This window comes from Trachemys scripta, chromosome 9 (genome assembly GCF_013100865.1).
Source record: "Trachemys scripta elegans isolate TJP31775 chromosome 9, CAS_Tse_1.0, whole genome shotgun sequence".
NCBI classification, from domain to species: Eukaryota; Metazoa; Chordata; order Testudines; family Emydidae; genus Trachemys; species Trachemys scripta.
The window spans coordinates 26,459,448-26,479,434 of record NC_048306.1 but is presented as its reverse complement, the minus strand read 5'-3'; the positions used below and the strand labels follow the sequence as shown (position 1 = coordinate 26,479,434).

At 42.0% G+C, this 19,987-nt stretch overlaps 1 protein-coding gene across 1 annotated transcript in view; it reads right to left on the bottom strand.

The window, feature by feature from the left end:
• LPAR4 (lysophosphatidic acid receptor 4) overlaps nucleotides 1-15,238 on the bottom strand; it is a 52,612-nt gene extending 37,374 nt beyond the window's left edge. The window contains exon 1 of the mRNA XM_034781737.1: nucleotides 14,909-15,238. The gene's annotated coding sequence lies outside the window, so the exon portion shown is untranslated. The remainder of the gene's footprint in view (nucleotides 1-14,908) is intronic.
• Nucleotides 15,239-19,987: the final 4,749 nt, after the last annotated feature.

The window sequence follows — 19,987 nt, the reverse complement described above, 5'->3', positions numbered from 1 at the left end:
TTGAATGTTTAACTAAGATTTCCTTTCTCCAGAATCTAGGCTTTGATGTTAAATAAATGTTTTAAAAACAAACAAAACCTCCAAAGTTTTAATTAGTCTAATTTATTAGCTTAATTTTATTTTTTCCTTCCCATCTCTGGTCTGTTGTTCCTATTTCACTCTTTTGGTCCTTATGATGCCATTTCACTAATTCTCCAATCATGCTAGGGTTTGGTAGGCCAAACTGGCCATGAATTTCTAACATAAATGCTGGGGGAGAGGGGAGGAAAGTCAACTTAAAAAAACCCACCCATCTACACACACTTTTCAAGCCTTCTTTATTCACTGTAACATAGTTATAAATGGCATAAACCCAATTTTACTGCCCCTGCCCCTCCCCCTTGAAATCATCTTTAACATTAAGTCTAGGAACGCTGTTCTTATCATAATTTGCTCTCTCTTTTCTCCGGGGCCATGATGCATTATAATGATTGTTTAATTTAATTTAAAAATTGTATTGTTCAAATAGCTGTGTGCAGCACCAGCATTGCTGAAGCTAGCACCCTCTCTCATGGTGTACTTTCGCCCTGTTTGAGGATAATCTACTTTGTATTAGATCAGCAGTTGTTCTGGATCGGTTGTCAGAACTCGAAGTTGGATTTTGGTGCAAAATTGAAAAGATTGTTATTTGAATTCACCTACTGATTGATACTTTTACAAACTGTGGGTTCGCTGAGCTTTGGTATGGAGCTGTTTAAGGCATCTTGAGGTGGCTTTTATAACCACATGCAGTACAGAAAGCTTCCAAATAGCCTGATCAGAGTGTTCCTAGTTCCTGTGCCTAGTTTTAAGCTTGCCTCCCTATTGAAGGGCCAACCCAGTGATGGGAATCCCAGTTTACAACCAAGACTGTAAGCTCTTTGGGGGCAAAGATTGTCTTTTTATTAAATACATGTACAGCACCTAGCACTAGTGCCTATGATGGGCACCTTTAGGTGCTACTGCAGTACCAACAAATAACAATACGGCCACATGTTACAAGGCTGTTTCATGCTATCCATCCTGGTGTTACATCCACAGAGGTTACACAGTGCAATCCTGGTACATTTCCTTGTTCCCTTGGCAGAGGCATATGGGCATTTTCCCTGCTCTAATGAGCACACACATTTACCCCTTGCGGACTCTAGCCCTTTCTATGCTCTCTTATCTCCACAGGATTTTTGGCTGCTGAAGTATGCAGCGCAGCTGTGGGGGTGTCTGGTCTCTCCGCTGTGCAAGGGCAGGGGAAGTTGCTTGTGTGGGAGAATGAGCTGACATTACCTCATCACGATTTGCATCATGCTGATATAGCAGCTTGATAAGAAGGCACATGCAGAGGGAAACACCACTTTGGGCCTGTCAACAGTAGCTCTGCCAACTTTTAAGTGGGCTTCCCTCACTTTTGCTCTATAGGGAGCTATGTGTGAGCCCCTTGCTCCTACTTGACCTATTTTGTTGAGGATTACTTTCTTTTGGAAGATAAAAGGTCTAATTCCCCTCCCTCTTATGTAGGCTTTACATGTGCAATTTCATTTCCTGCAGTTGTACTCCTCTTGGTTTGCAAAGGAGAAGAGAATCAGGCTGAAAATATACAGTCTGCTCTTCTCAGAGTTGCAGGGAGCACAACCTTATGGATGCTCCAGTCTTTCTGGGGTATCAGTGAGCTATTTTGGTACAAGCCTTATACACCATGCCCCATTTATTTACCAACTCAGATGCTCCCAGTAATGAAATACAATACATCTTCAATTAAATAAGCATCTTCTAAAATGGGCACCCATACTATAGGACAGTTCAGAAGAGGAAGAAAAAAATAGACAATCCAAATAGAAGGTCGGGATGAACTTATGGAGGCAGAAAGTACTTACACAAACTGGAATTCAACCAGGTCACCCTATCTCTTACAATGTATGCCAGCAGAACTTTAATGCCCACATGTGGTGGGTTTTTATTTTATGTCTCCTTTGCATGACGGTATCTCAAGCAACACGATCATCCACCAATATCATGGAGCTGGAGCATCAGCTCAGTGCTAATATAAGAAAATAAAAGTCCCGTCTACAACATTCCCAGCACGTGGGTGGTTTTTTTCCAGCAATTAGTTTGCTGGATGTCTCCCAGACCCCAGTGCTGCTTGGCTGTGAGATCTAATAGTATGGCGATAGGCTGGTGGAGTTTAAATGATAAATATTCTCAAGTGAATTTAAAGCAACTTCTTGGGCCATTACCAACTGGTGCTATATTTATCCTAATGCTGACACATCTTTAAATAGGCTGGTCTGTTACAGGCTCTCTGTTTAAAGGATTTGCCATGATTACTGTAATGAAATGCAGTCTTTGCAAACCTGTTTCAAAAATAACAAAGCCCTCCTAAATAGTTCTTTGATCTTACAGAATTTCTTCTGCCAGGAAACTGTTGCGGGAGACATGTCCTTTTCTATGACGGCTCTATTATTTCTCTCCTGTAAACACTTCTTCTATTTTTGTTTCCTTAGGTTTATTCTTTGAGGGGTTACTGCCAATTCACCTCTCAGGCCATCCTTAGTGTCAAAATAACACTAAGAATTATGGTTTCACCTACTCGTGTGGGATCCACTGCGGGATTATTCATGGGATGCCAGGTTGCAAAGTGGGTGATTTAAAGCTATAACATTTTTCCCTTCGCTTGCTCTTCTCACTTTTATTTGGCTCCTGTTAATTTATAATGATGATGGATGCATCCATAATCACAAGAGTTTTATATAGCACCATTGGCAGCTCTTAGCACTGAAGCTCCATGCATGTACTAAAAGCTGTCAGCCAGAGCAGAGCTACAGCATGGCTAGTTGCTAACTTGCCCCCGCGGTTAAAGGGATGGGAATGTCTCTCACTTTCCACACACACAAAAAGGTGCTTCAACCTATAATTTTAATTGTGCTCTATTTTAACGAGGCTAATATTGCCAGGTGATCTCTGGATATAAACTTGCATTAGCAGCACAACATAATTGGACTTCAGATACCATCAAACAGAAACCATTACCGTCAAAAAATGACCTTGAGGCTGACCCATCTGTGGCAAAACCCATTCAAGATGTATCAAACACAGCCTTTTACGGGGGTTCTTTTAGCAAACCCATCCAATGAAAGGAGAAGAGACTATCCTGTGTGAGACTACCCTGGTCATGCTCCCATTATGGTCTGTGGGAGTACGTTTATGTTGTATAACAGTAATAAAAAGGCTAGTTGCACTTCTAGAACACCACCTCTCTCAGGACCTCACAGCACATTCGAAGCATTACAGCTAGGTAAGTAGTAGTAACCCACTCACTGAAAGAGAAATCCCAGAGGCATGGACAGGTTATGGCGCAGATGGTGGGAAACACAAGGGCTGTGTAGGGACAGTACGACTGCTGCTGTTAGCCTTCCCAAAGGAAGTGGGGAGTTGGTGGGGCACAAAGAAGTGGACACTGCATCCTCCAGTCCCCAAAGTGCTGGGAAGCATTGATTCTTCTTCTCCTTGTGGAAATATAGCCTGGTCTTAGTGGCAGAACTGGGATCAAGACTTACATTATTCAATCTGATGCCCATTTTCTTCATCACTCACAAGTGGCCAGGATGGAAATGAGCCTTTAATTTCACTTTCAAACTGCCAGTATCAACAGCGTGATTTTCATTAGTTCCTCTTTATCTTTCTGTGAGCCCAGATGTTCTGTTTTGTTAAACACATTCAATTTAATTTTGCTATCAGCACAGGTCATGAGCACTGCTCCATGCTTTCACAGTCTTGAGTCTAAATTTTCCCCTGTTTTTTTACAAACACATGGTTTTGCGTAGTACTAACTAAAGCAGGGGCGGGCAAACTTTTTGGCCCAAGGGCCGCATCAGGTTTTCTAAATTGTATGGAGGGCCGGTTAGGAGAGGGGGTCGTGGTCCGGCCCCACCTCCTATCTGCCCCCCCTTCCCCCGGGACTCCTGCCCCATCCAACTCCCCTGTTCCCTGATGGCCCCCCGGGACCCCTGCCCCATCCACACACCCCAGCTCCCTGTGCCCTGACTACCTCCGGATCCCCGCCACCCCATCCAACCCCTCCTCTTATTCCTGACAGCCCTCCCCGGGACCCCTGCCCCATCCAAACACCCCTTCTCCCTGTCCCCTGACTGCCCCAGGAACCCCTGTCCCTGACTGCCCACTGCTGCCCCATCCAACGGCCCCTCCTTCCTGACTGCCCCCTGGGATCCCTGCCCCCATTCAATCCCCTGTCCCCCCCCCCAACCGCCTCGACCCCTATCCACACCCCCGTCCCCTGACCACCACCCCGAACTCCCCTGCTCTCTATCCAACCCCACCTGCTCCCTGCCCCCTTACCACACTGCCTGGAGCACCGGTGGCTGGCGGCACTACAGCCGTGCCGCCCGGCCGCCGCCACCAGCACGCAGCACAGAGACCAGGTCAGGCTGGGTTCTGCAGCTGCGCTGCCCCAGGAGCTCACAGTCCCGCCGCCCAGAGCATTGCGCCGGCAGCGGAACGAGTGAGCTGAGGCTGTGGGGGAGGGAGGACAGCAGAGGGGAGGGGCTGGGGCTAGTCTCCCAGGCCAGAAGCTCAGGGGCTGGGGGCCGGATGTGGCCTGCGGGCCGTAGTTTGCCCACCTCTGAGCTAAAGAGCTACAAGTTGTATGTCTCAAATACGTATCTGCCAAGGTAAGTAATCTCTGCTGTGAATTTTAACAATGGAAGCCCACGGTCATTGGTTTTCCTGTGTACAGATTTACCAGCTGCTGGTCTCCAACATTTATTGATGTTTTCTTTGTCTCTAATCAAGACATTGTCATATTTAATTAGGGAGTCTATTCTTTGACACTGAGATGTTGGATGCTCTTGTTTCCAGGCTGATAGATGGCAAAGACCCAAAGGGCACAATTCTGGGCCAGACCTGGGTCAGCCTCTCCATGAGTGCACAAGGGCAGAGAAAGACACACCTTTGCTTCCACTGGGGAGCTCAGTCTCTGCTGCCTTCTAGCACCTTTGTAGGTGCTGGGTAAGAACAGGACAATGATCCCATCACCCAATGCGTGGAGCTGTTAGGACACAGAGCAGAGAACATGCTGCATCCTCTCCAACAGCAGTGAGCTATTGCTTGGTGTGTGCTCCCTAGGGACAATTCTGGCCCGTTCCAGTCACAAAGCAGCCCTTTCACATGCCCATCTGGCACATGTGAGGGTGTCCAGGGCAGAGTTATGCTTTGAAAGGAGCTTCAACTTGATATCTCATTCTGTGGCCACAGCGTTATGGGTGGAAATGGAAATGGTGCAAACTGTATTATGTAGCTGTCTAGTCACTTGAATTGCAGGTGATCTGAAGGCCATTTCCAATAATCATCCCCCAAATGGGGGACCCAGTATCAATAATAGTGCAGGCTGCTTAAAAAGGAAGGGGATCCTGAGAGAGTTGGTCCAATTATTAAATAACATTTCTAAAACCTCAGTTTGGCTGGAAGGAAAGTAAACCTGGGTCTAAATGGCTTATTGTGTCTTGAGCAATCCTTGTGCATCTTTTGTATTAAGTTTAATTTATTTTTATGTAACAGGCCCTTTTGGAAAAACTTTACAGAATTTAACAAAAACTAACTCATTGGTTTTGGACCATCTTATATTTTTTCCCCACTGTAATAATTTATGGGATGGTTCCAAAAGCCTATAGGAAGGATGATTGTAATCTCTACTAACTCTTACAGGATTTTAGAGTGACTTCCATAGAACTATAGTGGCTTCATATCTATTATGCTATCAGACTTCTCTATAAAAAGATCTGCTGGTACATTCAATATTAAAATAAGACTGACAAGAAGCTATCTATCTAAGGTATTTACGTGATCCCCACTAACCTACTATGTGAACATCCCACAATCTTTTTTTTTATTCTCACAACACCTCTGTGGTACAGGGAAGTTCTAGCATCCCCATTTTACAGATGGGGAACACTGAAAGTATGTCTACACTGCAATCAAAAGCCTGTGCCAGCTGACTTGGGCGAACGGGCAATTTAATTGTGGTGTAGATGTTCAGTTGCAGGCAGGAGCCCGGGCTCTAGGACCCTATGAGGTGGGAGGGTCACAGGGCGCAGGCTGCAGCCCAAGCCAGATCATCTACACTGCAATTAAATACCCCCCCAGTAGCCTGAGTCCTGCCAGCCCGAGTCAACTGGCACCAGCCAGCCGTGGGTGTCTAATTGTAGTGTAGACATACCCAGAAAGACTTAGGGATTTGCCCAAAATCACATAAGAGTCTGTGATGGAGAAGAGACTTGAACACAGATCTCCCAAGGCCCTGGCTAGTGCCCTAATCACTGGTCCTTCCTTCCCCATCCTCTGGCTATGAAGTGGCAGGATAAATATATATATAGGATATTTCCAAGCAATCTCCCTTTTTATACCTGAGGAGACAAAAGAAACAGCTGTGGGGCTTTGGGGGAGGGGTCCTGATGTGAAAAGTTTGGTCAGTAATTCCAAAGGATTGGTAAGGACTCTACCTTAAATCAAGTATAGTTTGTGAAGCTGGGCACTAGGAAGTGTTTAACCTTCATTTTTCTTGTAACCATTTCTGACTTTTGTCCCTCATTACTTGTATTCACTTAAAATCTGTCTCTTTGTAGTTAAACAAACTTGTTTTATTCTTTAACTAAAACTAACCCAATGTGTTTAAGTTAGATGGTCTGGGTAACTCCATTTAAGGTGGCAAGTTGTTGTATAGTCTCTTAAAGGGACAATGGACAGACCTAATATCCCTGGACTGTCCAGGAGGGGGCTGGGCAGTATAAGACACACATTTTGGGGGGAAATCAGGGACTTGGAGTCTGTTGGGGTCACCTGGCAGAAGTAACCACGGCCAGTGAAAAACAGCATGTAAACCCAAGTGTGGCTGGCAGGCTGCAGTTGCACACAGAAACTCAGTGTGTGGCTCACATGCTGGAAGGCTGTCTGTGGCCCAGGTGGGAGCTACTGCAGCAAGGCATTCAGAGCAGGCGTGACCCAGACCCTCACTGGCCTGGATTACATCCCATAATGTCACATTAACCTTCATATAATTAGATACAAAACTGCATTTAAAATTATTTAGGTTGCAAATCAAGCACTCAAAAGTTAGGCATTGCCAGTATTTTGGTTACCCAGGCAACCTTAACTACTACTTACTTTTTCCATGAGACCCAGCCTCATTCAGTGCACAGAATGGGAAATAGCAATTTCCAAATGTCTTTAACTCAACTAAATCTGAATAGAATCTCATGGAACAAAGAAAAAGCATATCTTTAGCCCAAGGGCCTTCTCCCTGTCAGATTTCAAAGGCCTACTGCAAACAATGGATGTAGTGGAGCTTCTCAAAAACTGTCAAAAGACTCTTAAAATGGAAAGTGTTATGCAACATCGAGATTATTACCAGCTCCATCTATAGTTTAAAAAAAAAAAAAAAAAAAGAGGACAGTTAACACTTGGGAGACTAGGAATTCCTCACTGCAGACTGACTAACTGCCGGGCTTATGTTGGCCACTACAGGCACTGGTTAAGAGCTGCACAAAGAAACCTATTTGCATTCCACAAGTTGTACTGGTCCTGCAACACCCAGGAGGGGCTATGCTACATGTTCTTGAGCGCCATCTAATATTAACTATTTACACATATACAGATATAGAGCACACTCAGAACATCCGCCAGCTGGAAACATTGGGACAAGTTTGAGTCTCAGCCTGCAGTGAATGCCACTGGCCCGAACACCCTACTTTGAACCCTCGACCTGCCCTCTCAGTATGAACTGCCTAATCCGCATCCTCATTCCAGGGAGCAGGCAACATGCAGTGAACCATTGGCACTGAGCCCAGAGTAGCTCTGTATGGACAAGTGGGACCAGCACCAGCCAAAAATCATTTAGGGAGTAGATAATCTGCGCTTGAGGGTGCAGCCTCTTTTTTTCTAACAGGAGGGGTATACGGCTAGGGTATAACTGGGAGGGGACGTATCCTTTCTTCTTAGAGAAGGGAGGGGCCAGGAATGGGAATTCTGACCATGCTCTTCCTAGGGGCGAGAAGAAGAATTAGTGGAGCTTTGTTTTGTTTGGCAGATCCAAAGAGCATAAAGTCCCTTATCTCTCAGCACCTTCCATTTCCATTCGACGGCCAGATTCTGGCAAGCCTCTGCTTGGCTGTGCAAGCAGGGAAAGGCATAAGGAGCTTCACCTTCCCTTGCTCCCCTGCACTGGGGCTATTCAGGATCACGCTGGGGATCGACCTACACTTCAGCTGGGGCCTTGCTTCCCAGGGTGGGTAGACAGAGGTGCTAGCTCAGCTCGAGCTAGTGCACTAAAAAGAGCGGTGTGGGCAGTGGCTCGGGTTAGCTGCCTGAGTGCATACCCAGGTCCTTGGATGACTAGCCTGAGCTGCTGCCGTAGCCACACTGCTATTTTTACCATGCTAACTTTGCTTAAGCTAGCATGTTTGTCTACCTGTGTTAGGAAGCACACTCCCCTCTGTTGTGCAGACATATCTTAAGAGCATAGCACCTGCTTCCTTCTGAGGCTTCTGCAGGCAATAAGTGCTCAGAAAGAGGAGGAAAGGAATGAGGGTAAGTCCGTGGTCCCTACCCCATCTGTTCCACACCAGCCAATGGAGCTGGGCTAGGGAAGGATGCTGCACCCTCTTCCAGGGGGGTGCAACAGGCACACTGGTGCATGCTTTTGGAGAGCCCTTGTGAGGAATTCTGACTGATTCAGCTACATTTCTACACAAGTCCAAATGCCGGGGGGGGGGGGGGGGAGGGCTCCAGCACTGCTAATGGTGCACAGGACAGCAGCTAGGCCTTTGTGTGTAGGCAAGGTATCTGAGTGCCCACAAGTCTTGTTCTTAGGGATGGAAACTCTCGATATCTAACCAGTCCTACATATAACCTGCCCTAAAATCAATGTTCTCTTGAAAATGTCACAAAACAAGGGTTGTAACATGGTCATAATTGCAGGTGTGCTGAGTGACCATCCACCACCATTCCCAGTGCCCTAGGCTGTTTGTGATCAAACAGCGTACACACAGGGCATGAAATGGACACGAATCTGGCTCTCTCCTGTCAGTCTTGATTGTGTTCTTGTAAGTTAATGATACATTTTAAGTTTAAAAAAAAACATACTTGGGAGGATCTGCCTCAGCTTAGTCTATTCTGGGTGCACAGGGAGCTCTAGACTGAACTTACTATATTCAGAACTGAGGTTTCTATGCTTCTTGACTAGCCACATTTCTGTATAAATATACAGTGTAAAACAACCGTGATTGCAGTTTTAACAGAGTGCAACACTTGAAAATGACAGTTATAAATAGCCCAACTGGAGCTTAAAGCATGAAAGAAACCCACAGAATGTCCACAAGACCCAAACTATTGCATGAATTAAAGAGGGCTTTGCAGCTGGACTAATGGCTTGCACTAGCTGGAGGAAATCTAGCAGCCAGTGCTGCTATGAATGAATCACTGTGTAAAAGGATTTTACAAACAATTTACACAAACAGGGAATCTGAAATAGGAAAGCAATTTAAAATAAAATCTTTTGGAAGCTTTGGGGCTTCATTGAGTTGAGATTTAACTTCAGATTTAAAACTACAGTAACATAGATTCTTAATACAATTTGCAACATGAGGGCCTGATCCTGGCAAATGAACCTAATGTCAGCGGTGGGTGTTCAGAACTTCTGGAGTTGGCCTCTAAATGGGCACTTTTCATAGGAAAACAGTGCTCTAAAATACTAGATTGGTTTATAGGCTCCACAATGTTTCAGCTCTCCAGACGACAGAGAGGGAGACAGGCATTTGATTTCAACATATTGTAAATAGCTTCAGTTTCAAATTCCTTACATGAGCACAAGGAAGGGTGAAGAATAAAACATACTTGGCCTGAGTCTCAATTATACATTGTTCTCTTTACATTGTTACTTAAAGTGAGTGCAAAGTGCACGTGCCATTTTAAGGCACTTGTACATTGCCAGAGCAGTGCACAGGGCACTGAGGCTATGTCTGCAGTAGTGGTTCTTAACCTGTGGCCCAATCAGCACACAGCTGCGACCCATGTGGCATTCTCAGGGCCATACGTGTAGTCTATATATTGTGTGGATGCAGCCCACATAACACACACACAGCTGCATATGCGGCCCATAATGGTAAATAGGCTGAGAACCATTGATACAGTCACTGCACAGTAAACCCAGGTTCAGCTCATCAGACTCATTCACTCTCTGCAACTGTTCTAGCCACTAAGACAATTCTGTGAAGGTCCCAATTTGAAACAAACACCCTGTTCTTTGGGGTGAAAATGTAATAAAGTCCCACTATTCAAAACCCAGGTACTATTTAGAGCTGTGTAGAACTCTCATAACAAAACTGGAAATCAACAGTTTCTAACTTGCCTGGTTTAGGGGGTTCAACTTGACTATCTAAGCACCCAAAGGTTCTCAAGAAATTTAGCTGAATCTTTTTGCTGAGAGATTCTGGCTTCCCTGGGATTGCAGCAAAAAGGGGGATTGAGTGTCCCTAGCAAGTTTCACAATAGAGCTTAATTGCAAAACCAGCAATTTGTTGGTCTTCTAGAGAAACACTGGCATTTGTCAGTTTGACAGTTCCAATTCAACTAGCTGGTTTCAGGTTGAGTTTCTGCGTTGAAATGAACCTGAAACTCTCAGCAAAAATAAATATTTATGAAATCATGCAAACTCGGCCCCCTGGAAAGATTCAGTGAAACTAGTGTGGGCAAGTACTATTCCAGACGGAAAATTCAAATAGATAGCCAAATCTAAGAAGCATGAATAAATAACAAGCCAAATCTAAGAAGCATGAATAAATAACAAGAGTTAGAGATGAGGCCCAAATGAGAACACAAGAACCAAAGCCCTAAGCTTTGGGGAAGTTTGGGTCTATATTTCATGGCTCACGACAGCCTATTATGCAATTTTCCAGCTGCTCAGGAATAAGAAAGTTTGCAACAAACATTAAAATTCTTTCTCTTCCTTCCATTATCAAACAAAGTAGTAAAGCATCTATCCAGATGCATATCTGCCCATCTCTACTCTCCCATTCATGCCACTTCAAAAATTGTCTGTAACCTTTCTTACATTGACATTGCCTGCTAACTCATCAGTGCTGGAAGTACCAAAATGCAATCTCCCTTAGAAATATATTTATTCCTGCTATCTTCCCAGTTATAACAAATGTTGTGATGCTGTTTGTTATAGCTGGGAAGTTAGTAGGAATAAATTTCATATAGTACTTATAAACATATTTGTTCTCTCAGATGAAAGCTGCAATATAGCTAACATTAAAGTTATTAGGATGCTATTGTTCTTACAATAACAAATCTGATGCTGGCTTATGTGGCCCTGTGCATGATTGTTACACTGTTCAGCCTGTTTGCTTCTTGTGTGTAGCAAGATATACAAGAATAAGAAACCTGATATTTTGGATTTCTATGTTTGATTGCCTCCCACTTGCAAGTACATCTGGCTGAATGTTGTCAATCAGTGTTTGCTTACATTGCTTGGATTTTGGATGGCTGTTGGCTTTAAACCAATCTTCTTCTTCTTCAACGTTTAGCCAGACAATCAGCCATAGCAATCGTTCGCCATTTGGTCCATTCCTGCGCAACTGCAAAGGCTTGATGGCCTGAGAGTCCAACATCAGAATGTTGTTTAAACCAATGGCCAAGATTTTTAAAAGTGACTGCCTCAACTTTTGGCTGCTCAACTATGGTATATTGAAATTGTAAGTTGCTACTTTAAATGGTCAGGGTGTTTTCCTGATCCTGCTTGCAGGCTAGGGGACTCTGTAGTAAAGCACATAACCTAGACTGTCAGCTATTATGTTCAAATTAAGATCGGGTGAGTTGTGCCTCTCTATTTCAGGGAGCAGCCTGTTTTTTGTCTCGCTGGTTTCGGATTCTTGTGTGTTGTCGTTCTGATTTCTAAGTAATAAAGTAGTGTTCTGTTATAACTTTCCAACAAGAGTATTTATTATCTAGCTTCTTTGTTTGTGTGCCATGAAACATGACACCAACTTCAGAGGTCTAATTTTCAAATGGCAGGTGCTCCGTGGTTCTAAAAAATCCATCCCCTTTGAGAGTGTGCTAAATTGGGTGCTCAAAAATGAGTGCCAATTAGTACTCATTTTTTAAAATCTTGATTGAAGTTCCAGCACCTATTTTCTTACGTTTGCAAATATATGGCTATTCACACAAATGCTTTGGGCTTGACTACGGCTACGGAGACCTCCATTCAAGTGTGGATGAGAGTGTTTGCTATTAATTATCTTCCTATTTTAAAGTTTCAGGGGTCTAATCAGGAAGCAGAAACAACAACATGACTTTTGTGACAAGTTTCTCTCAACAAATAATGAAGAATAAATAGCCTAAGCATAGCATCTGTACACAACTGGTAGACTGAAATTTGCTCACATAACCACTCTGTCAAACAACTCCAAACCACTAGATACATTTTTAAAAATCAGTTGGTTACGATAATTCATGAACTGAGAAAAGGGGGTATATTTATTGAATTAATTCACTGTGCATAGTTTGCTCAGTTCTGCTTATAAGAACAAAGCAGACAGGCTGAGCAACACACATGTATAATGTGTATACTCATCCATATATCACAATACAGCAGGAAGAAGTAAATGTAATACTACTTGCATTGACATTGCCCTTTGACAGTACAGGGTTGTCTGAGAACAAGACCGTTTTAAAATGTCAAAGTATTTTGGCTCAAAGTATGATGATCTTACTCAGATAGAATTCCAGATCACTTTGCAGGGGAGAGGGGAAAGCTCATGCTGTGTAAATGAAGGGAAACTCAGCTGTCAATCAGAACAGAGGTTCAGTGAGTGCCAGTCTTCTTACAATGTTTTCTGGCATCAGGTTAGAGATGTCTGCAGAATTTTGCCACTTCCTGTCAGTGCTTACTCAGGCAAAGCCAGCATTATCTTTAATGGTGGTTTTTCCTGAGTAAGGGCTGCAGGATTTAGGCCTATGTAGGGTTACAATTTAAATCAGAATCTGCCCCTATATGTTTGCACTTTGGCACTGTGTGGGGGAGGTTTTCAATATATATACCTAGGAAAGAAGTAATGGGTCAAATTGTGCTTTGTTAAATAGGTACAATGGTGTTGGATGCCTTGTAACTGATAGCAGAATTTGACCAAATGTATTTTGAAGTTAAAACAGATAATATTTATCAGAATAGTTTCTCTCTCTCTCTCTCATATTCTCTCATTAGCTTTTCCTATGGTGTTTCAAGTGTAAAATGAAACTAGCAAATTCTATTTTAAGATAACCCCTGTCCACAGGATATTCACAAACTGGTTGCAAAAATGAGCAAGCAATTTGCGAAATAACTTCACAAATTTTCATTACACTAAAAGCGGGAAAATAGCATTAGAAAACATGGTTTTGTGCCTAGCTCTACCCTTTTCTTTATAAGGATCGGATCTATAACTACCCCTTTATGCATAAACTTAAAACAGAGAGAAAATGTCCTCCTTCATGGGTCTCTTCTGTAAGGAATTAAATTGAGATTTTCCTGAGGAAAATAATCAATTGAGGCACAGTTTTGTCCACATTCACATCCATACAAATCCCCTGTAGTCAGCAGACTAACTTTCCTGCTTGTTTAAATGGATGCTACTTGCCTGAACTCAGAGATGTGCCCACTTATGCCAATGGTGAATTCAACCCTGTGGGTCTGCAGTAGTGTGAATGAGAACAGAAGTTGGACCCTTTTTCTTTAACCAAAGTAGACAACCTGTAGCCACTGTATGCCAGTTACAGTGACTGCCTCCTATGTTAAATCAATCCACTTACACATTTTTAAAATGTGCTATTTCATTTGTCGTATGAGAGCTCACCTGTGTTTCATAACCACCTTTGTTTATCATTCCATGATTTGGGCTCTGATTCAGCAAAACATTTAAGCACATGCTTAAACCTCTCCATGTTCAGCAAAGAACTTAGCTTGAGGTATGTACTGAAGTATTTTGTTGAATTGGGACCTTGTTGCTAAAGGATGAATTAAAGTCTGGCAGTGATGACACTGGCAATATGCAGCATGTTTATAATTCTAGGTTGATTTACATATGTGGAGTATCATTTTTTTAACTGTATTGTGCTCAAAAATTTTGGGGAGTGAAAAATATGGCCCAAAACTGTAAATACTGTCTCACAACACACTCACTCACTCACATATCATCTGTTGCTAATTTACAGTTGAATCAATTCATTTTAATCCAAAACAAGCAGAGGGGTTTTCACTCTCTCAAGCCCATTGAAAATGATACTTGCTATCATAAGCAAAGGAATTGCAGGACATGTGTTTTCCCCCCAACTGTTTTATTTCACTGAGAGTGTTCTGCCAACTTTTTCCTCTAAGGGTCAATACAAATGCGTTCTCTTTCTGCCTTTGTGTAACTTGCTAAGTATTCTTTCAGATTCCAGCTTTAGTTTGGAGGCTTTTGTCTTTGGTAGTTGACTACAGTGTGCTTCTTACAAACTAATCTCCCCCTAAAAGGAATAAATACGTTAGCAAATGGTATAGCTCAGCTACTGTAAGGTGTTACCTGAAGTAACGGGGATGGGTCTTGGAAGGCAGAGCAAAGAAATAAAGCTGCTGGAATCTTTGATATCTACATTTTTGGGTAGGCTGTTTAGAATAGCTATTCTGTCCCTCAACTATCAACAATAGCCAGTTTTAAACACAAATCCCTTCTCCCCTATCACCGCCAGATGATGCTTGTTTTCTGCAATATTTGGTGCTTGGGATGATCATTGGTTCCTTTCTTTGTGTGTCAGTAATGGGGAAAAGTTGTTTAACAGGAAGAAAAGGTACAGAAAAAACAAATGAACTTACCAAAATCTCTCTCACTTTAGGAAGTTATTCAGTCCTCAGATAACGTTTCTCTCCTCTCTGGTGCTTGTCAAACATAACGCAACAGATGGCCGCAGACAGGGAGCCTCTTTGTCTGATTTTTATCGTCTCTTTTATAAACATTTTCAGTCACTGCCTACAGTAACCACTGAACATAGTAATCAAGGTCCCAAATAGCATGTAAGGGTATGAATATCAGGCTCAGTGATTTGATGAACTTTGAAGAGCTTCACAAAAAGAGATGTAGACATAGGTACAGTAAAATTCCTGATTAATTTAATTGCCAGACCCAAAGAAGAGCTGAGTTCTGTGTAAGCAGTGAGGTCATTCCACACTGTAACTTAATCTCAGGCCAGTCTGGCACTACACTTGCATAGTTTAGACATCATTGGTCATTTGCAATCCCCAGTCAGATGGTTCCGTTTATACAGTTTTTGCCTGTGGTCCTCAGAGTTTTTTTCCCTAAAGCACAAAGCTATTGGAAAATCTCTGCATACGAGAGATCTTAGCCATTGTTTTATTTCACCCTGAGAACTTATGGGCTGAATAAATTCTACCAAGTGTTTGCAAATTTAAAATATGTTAAAAAGTGCAAGTAACCATTGCTCAATTTATCTTTAATAACTAAATGCATACATACATATACTAAGTGTCAAGAAAGGACCTTCGTTGGAAAGAATAATGTTTTGCATCTGGCTACAACTATTTCTGGACTTAATACCTTTTGACATTTTGGATTCCTTGCAGCTGGTCAGGGTTAGTAAATTATTTCTTTAGAAATAGGAATTTATATTTTCATGAAATGACTAAAAGCCTGATGGTAAATGTACAGGAGAGTAGAAACACAAATCTAGTTAGAGCTGTAAAGCATTCAGCTGCAGCTAAACATTCTTGTAAAGTTTTCACATACATTTACCCTCTGGGGTGATTTTTTTTTTTTAAGGAATGAAGTTCTTGAATTGTTTGAAAACAGTGATACTTTGCCACTGCCTATTGGTTAGGCAGCCACAGGCATGTTACAGTGCAGTTCTACTTTGAAAATTTACTACGCAAAAATGTCACCTTTTTACTCCACAGAGCTGTTCCTTGTATATAGTCAAATTAATATCTGCTTCCTTAGGGACAATAGTAAATTACTTTACTCCTATTAGCATTGCTTAGCCAACAGTATTATGAGAGAGATGGATTGAATTCTTTCTTGTGCCTCATCAACAGAGTTGTTTAATAAGACTCCAGTCTTGCAAAGACTGCACATGTGCTTAACTTATTATTATAAGAGCTCTCCAGTCTTGGACAGGACCCCACTGTGCTACGAACTGTACAAACATAGAACAATCTTAGTAAGGGACTAATCTCATACATTAAGTTAATCATGTGTTTAAATCTTTGCAGGAACAGGCCAAGTCCATGTTACCATTGCGGAGCCAGTCAGACCTATACAAATCCATGCATAGGTGTCCTTGAGGTCATAATCTGAAGACAGTAGAGTTGCACTGGAAATTATGGGAGAAGAGACAGTATCATAACATAGGGGAGCTGCAAATATATTTCACAGGCCTGTTTAAATAGTTACCTATGTTGTCAGAAACGCTCTATTAAATCCTTTTTGCCTGTCTCTGGCACCCAAGAAACAGTTAACATTGCTCTTGCTAGAGCTGGATGGGAATTTTTTGTTGAAACTTCTTTTCATCAGAAAAAGCAGATTTGTCAAAATCAAATTTTTTGGTGAAAGGGGGTCAGTTTCAATGAATTTCCTGAATTTGGGGGAAATAGTTTTGAAATTATCAAAACATTCCATTTTGACAATTTTGAAACAAGCTTCAAATTTTCAATTCGAAACAACTTTGTTTCACAACTTTACAATTATTTTGTAAAAAGGTCAAAACTGAAATAAAACATTTTCAGATAATCAAAATTAAGTGGTTAGATTGACCCAATTTTTCATATTTTCAGGTCATGGAAATTTTCAGATTTTGACTTTGTCCTAATTCGGAACAGGAAAAATGTTTCAATCTCAAGAATTTTTTGCAGGACAGAAAAAAAAACATTTTTCACCCAGCTCATGCTCTGGAAGTGTTCAGAAGGAATACATGATAGGGATTGGGCCAAGTTCCCTGTCTTAATAATGCAGGCAAATAATTGTGTATGTGTTGCTGTGGAATACATAATGGCTGTTCTATTGGTACATAGTCAGTGCACTACCAGCATTTAACATATTACCCGGGACAATAGACAATTTTCTGGGCAGTGAAAACCAGTGATTTCTAAGGATGTAAGGTCTTCCTCCAGATTTCCTGCAGAATGTGTTCTTTATTATCTAAGTTTTCATTTACAAAAGGATACAGCCCTTCTGGCTGTGAAGATAGCATTGAAAAGATAAACAGATGCACTACAGTCTTTTGGGGTCTATTTTAGTGTTGTTAATTGGGTTTTAATCATTTGTAAATTATAATCCATCTCCATCAGAGGGACTGTAGGGGTGGCTTTATGAAGTGCATCCTCATATTCTTAGTCTTTCCAGGACAATCGGGATGAAGGTCTGACTTTAGAGAAGTTTGACTCCAAAGGTAGTCCCTGGGAGAAATGTGGAGATCACAATTCAGAAACCCAAACTTGTTCTGACAGTGTTCAGGTGGGCCGGGCTGCAGTGGAGAAAAGCCCAGATAAAAAGGAATGCACAGTTCCTGGCTCTTTCTTTGAGGCTGGGAATGTGCATGTGCATGTGCACTAGTGTTGGTTCATTGACAACAATTCTTGCAAATTTGCAGCTCGATCCAGCAAGTTGCTGGTCATCTGAAAGTTGCTGGGTGCCCTTAACTCCTCCCATCGCTGGCTCCTATGTCTATAACGAGCCAAACCAAAATCCTGGATCGAGAGAGATCCTGGCTGACATCCTGACATCACTGGTCTATATCTTTAGGAGGGAAATAGCACCCAGGAGAAGGGTGGGTTTCTCCCATTTATTCTAATGGTGTGTTAACTTTGGAGACTAATTGTGAGTACTGATCCTAAATCCCAGAATTGCTAACTACTTGACTGCTTAGCTTTGTCAGAAATATCTAATTAATGTTTATCTCATATGGCTGGGCATATCAGATATATCCAGATATTTTACTTATTTGAATTAAAGTACATAGAATTAAGTCTTGCGAGTTTGGAAAATGATGATTGTTGAATACTTATTTGAATAAATGAGATTGTTTGGTGGTATAATGTACCAAAATTAGGGAGTATTATCTGGTAGTTAAAGCAATGAATAGCCTTCAGGCAATCAGTAATCTATTGCTGGCTTTGTCATTGGTTTGCTGTGGGAGACCTCAGACAAGTCATTCAACGTCTTCCTGTGCCTCAGTTTCCCCTCTATCATGTGGGAATAATTCCTACATCAAAGGTGTGGTGTGAGACTTACTGTTTAAGCATTTTGAGTTGTAATTAAATTATGAAATGTGTGTGAAAAAACACCATCACCTAAAGCACTTTGGACTCCTCCATAGTACAGCCTGCAGGAATTTGGTGGGGTTCCCCCCTCATTTTTCTTCACTGTTCCCTGGAAAAAATAAAACTGAAGTGGCCTGGAGGGAAGTTAACTTTTTTTCAACAGGAAAATCATTGGATTTTACACGCTAATATGTACATCTGAATCAGCCTCTTTGCATCTTACATTAATACCTGGAATTAAGGTAGAGATTTTAAAAATCTAAGTGCTCCATTTGCACACACATTTGTGCACATGCAAAATGTATGCACACAGATAACTAGCTAGATGGATGCATGCTATATTGTGCACCATCTACTAGAGGGAGAGCAAAAAGGATTGACGTACCAGAAACATGAGGAGATACTGATGGAGCCAGATTTACATAGTCTGGAAAACAGAAAGCTAAGTGGAGTACAATAAGACCTATAAATACCTCCAGGGTAAAAATAAAAAAAAAGAAGGGGATTATTCTGTTTCAGAAGGTGGTAGGATAAGGAGAAGTGGCCTGAAGTTGAGGAAGAAAAAAAAATTAAGGTAGACATTAAGAAAAAAATACTAAACAATAGAAACAATTGAGCAGCAAATAGATTACCAGAAGAGTTGCTTGGGCCATCATGATGGCAAAAACAGGTGGGATAAAGCAATATCAAGAATAATGTAAACAATGCCTGCAAAATACTAAGGGCAGATTAGATCAACCTAACTAGTGTTATCTGGAATTAATATGATGGACCAAATCCTACAGTCTTTCCTCAGGCAAAATTTCCTTTGAAGTCACTGGAAATTTGTCTAAATTCTGCTTTAACAAGAGTTGCGGGATTAGATCCTGGGATGCTAAGATAAAGATGATCTCATCATAAGTACAGTGTTTTATAAAGTGAAACCAGTTACCTTCTTCTCATGCTTTTCAGTAGACTGGTCATGTAATTTGTATTATATTTTACTTGAAAAGAGAGAATCAAATATGTCTCATTTTTCCCCAAGGTACTGAGAATTCTCTATAGCTGGGCATAAGGCTCTTTCAGATGGGACTGGCTGAGTATGTTGCAATTCTCATGTCCCCACCTGCAGATAAGTTTGTTTGATCTCTACCCCAGACTCTGCTGTCTTTGCTCTGGTTTGTTTGCAGTGGAAGGGAAAGGCCAGAGAGCAGTCTTGTCAATAGCAGGACTGCCCCTTGTCAGTTTGGAGGGTGGCAGTGTCATTGCCCCTTTATTAACCTTTAGGAGAGGTTTATTTATAGGCTTCTCTATGGCATTCATCCCCATAGTATCTGAGCACCTCCCACCCTTGTGAGGTAGGGAAGCCTTATCCCCATTTTGCAGATATAGTAGTGAACGGAGGCACAGAGATTACCTAACTTGCCTCAGGTTACACAGGAAGTCTATGACAGGGCAGGAAAACAGATCCTAGTTCTGACTCCCAGTCTCTTAGGCCAGTACTATAGCCACAAGTGCATCATGGGCAGCAGCATGATAGCAGGCTCCTGTCATTAAGGTTGGGATATGAACCAGAAATACTTACAAAGACTATGGGTGCATGAAATTCTGACCCTATTCAAATCAATGGCAAAACACCTATTG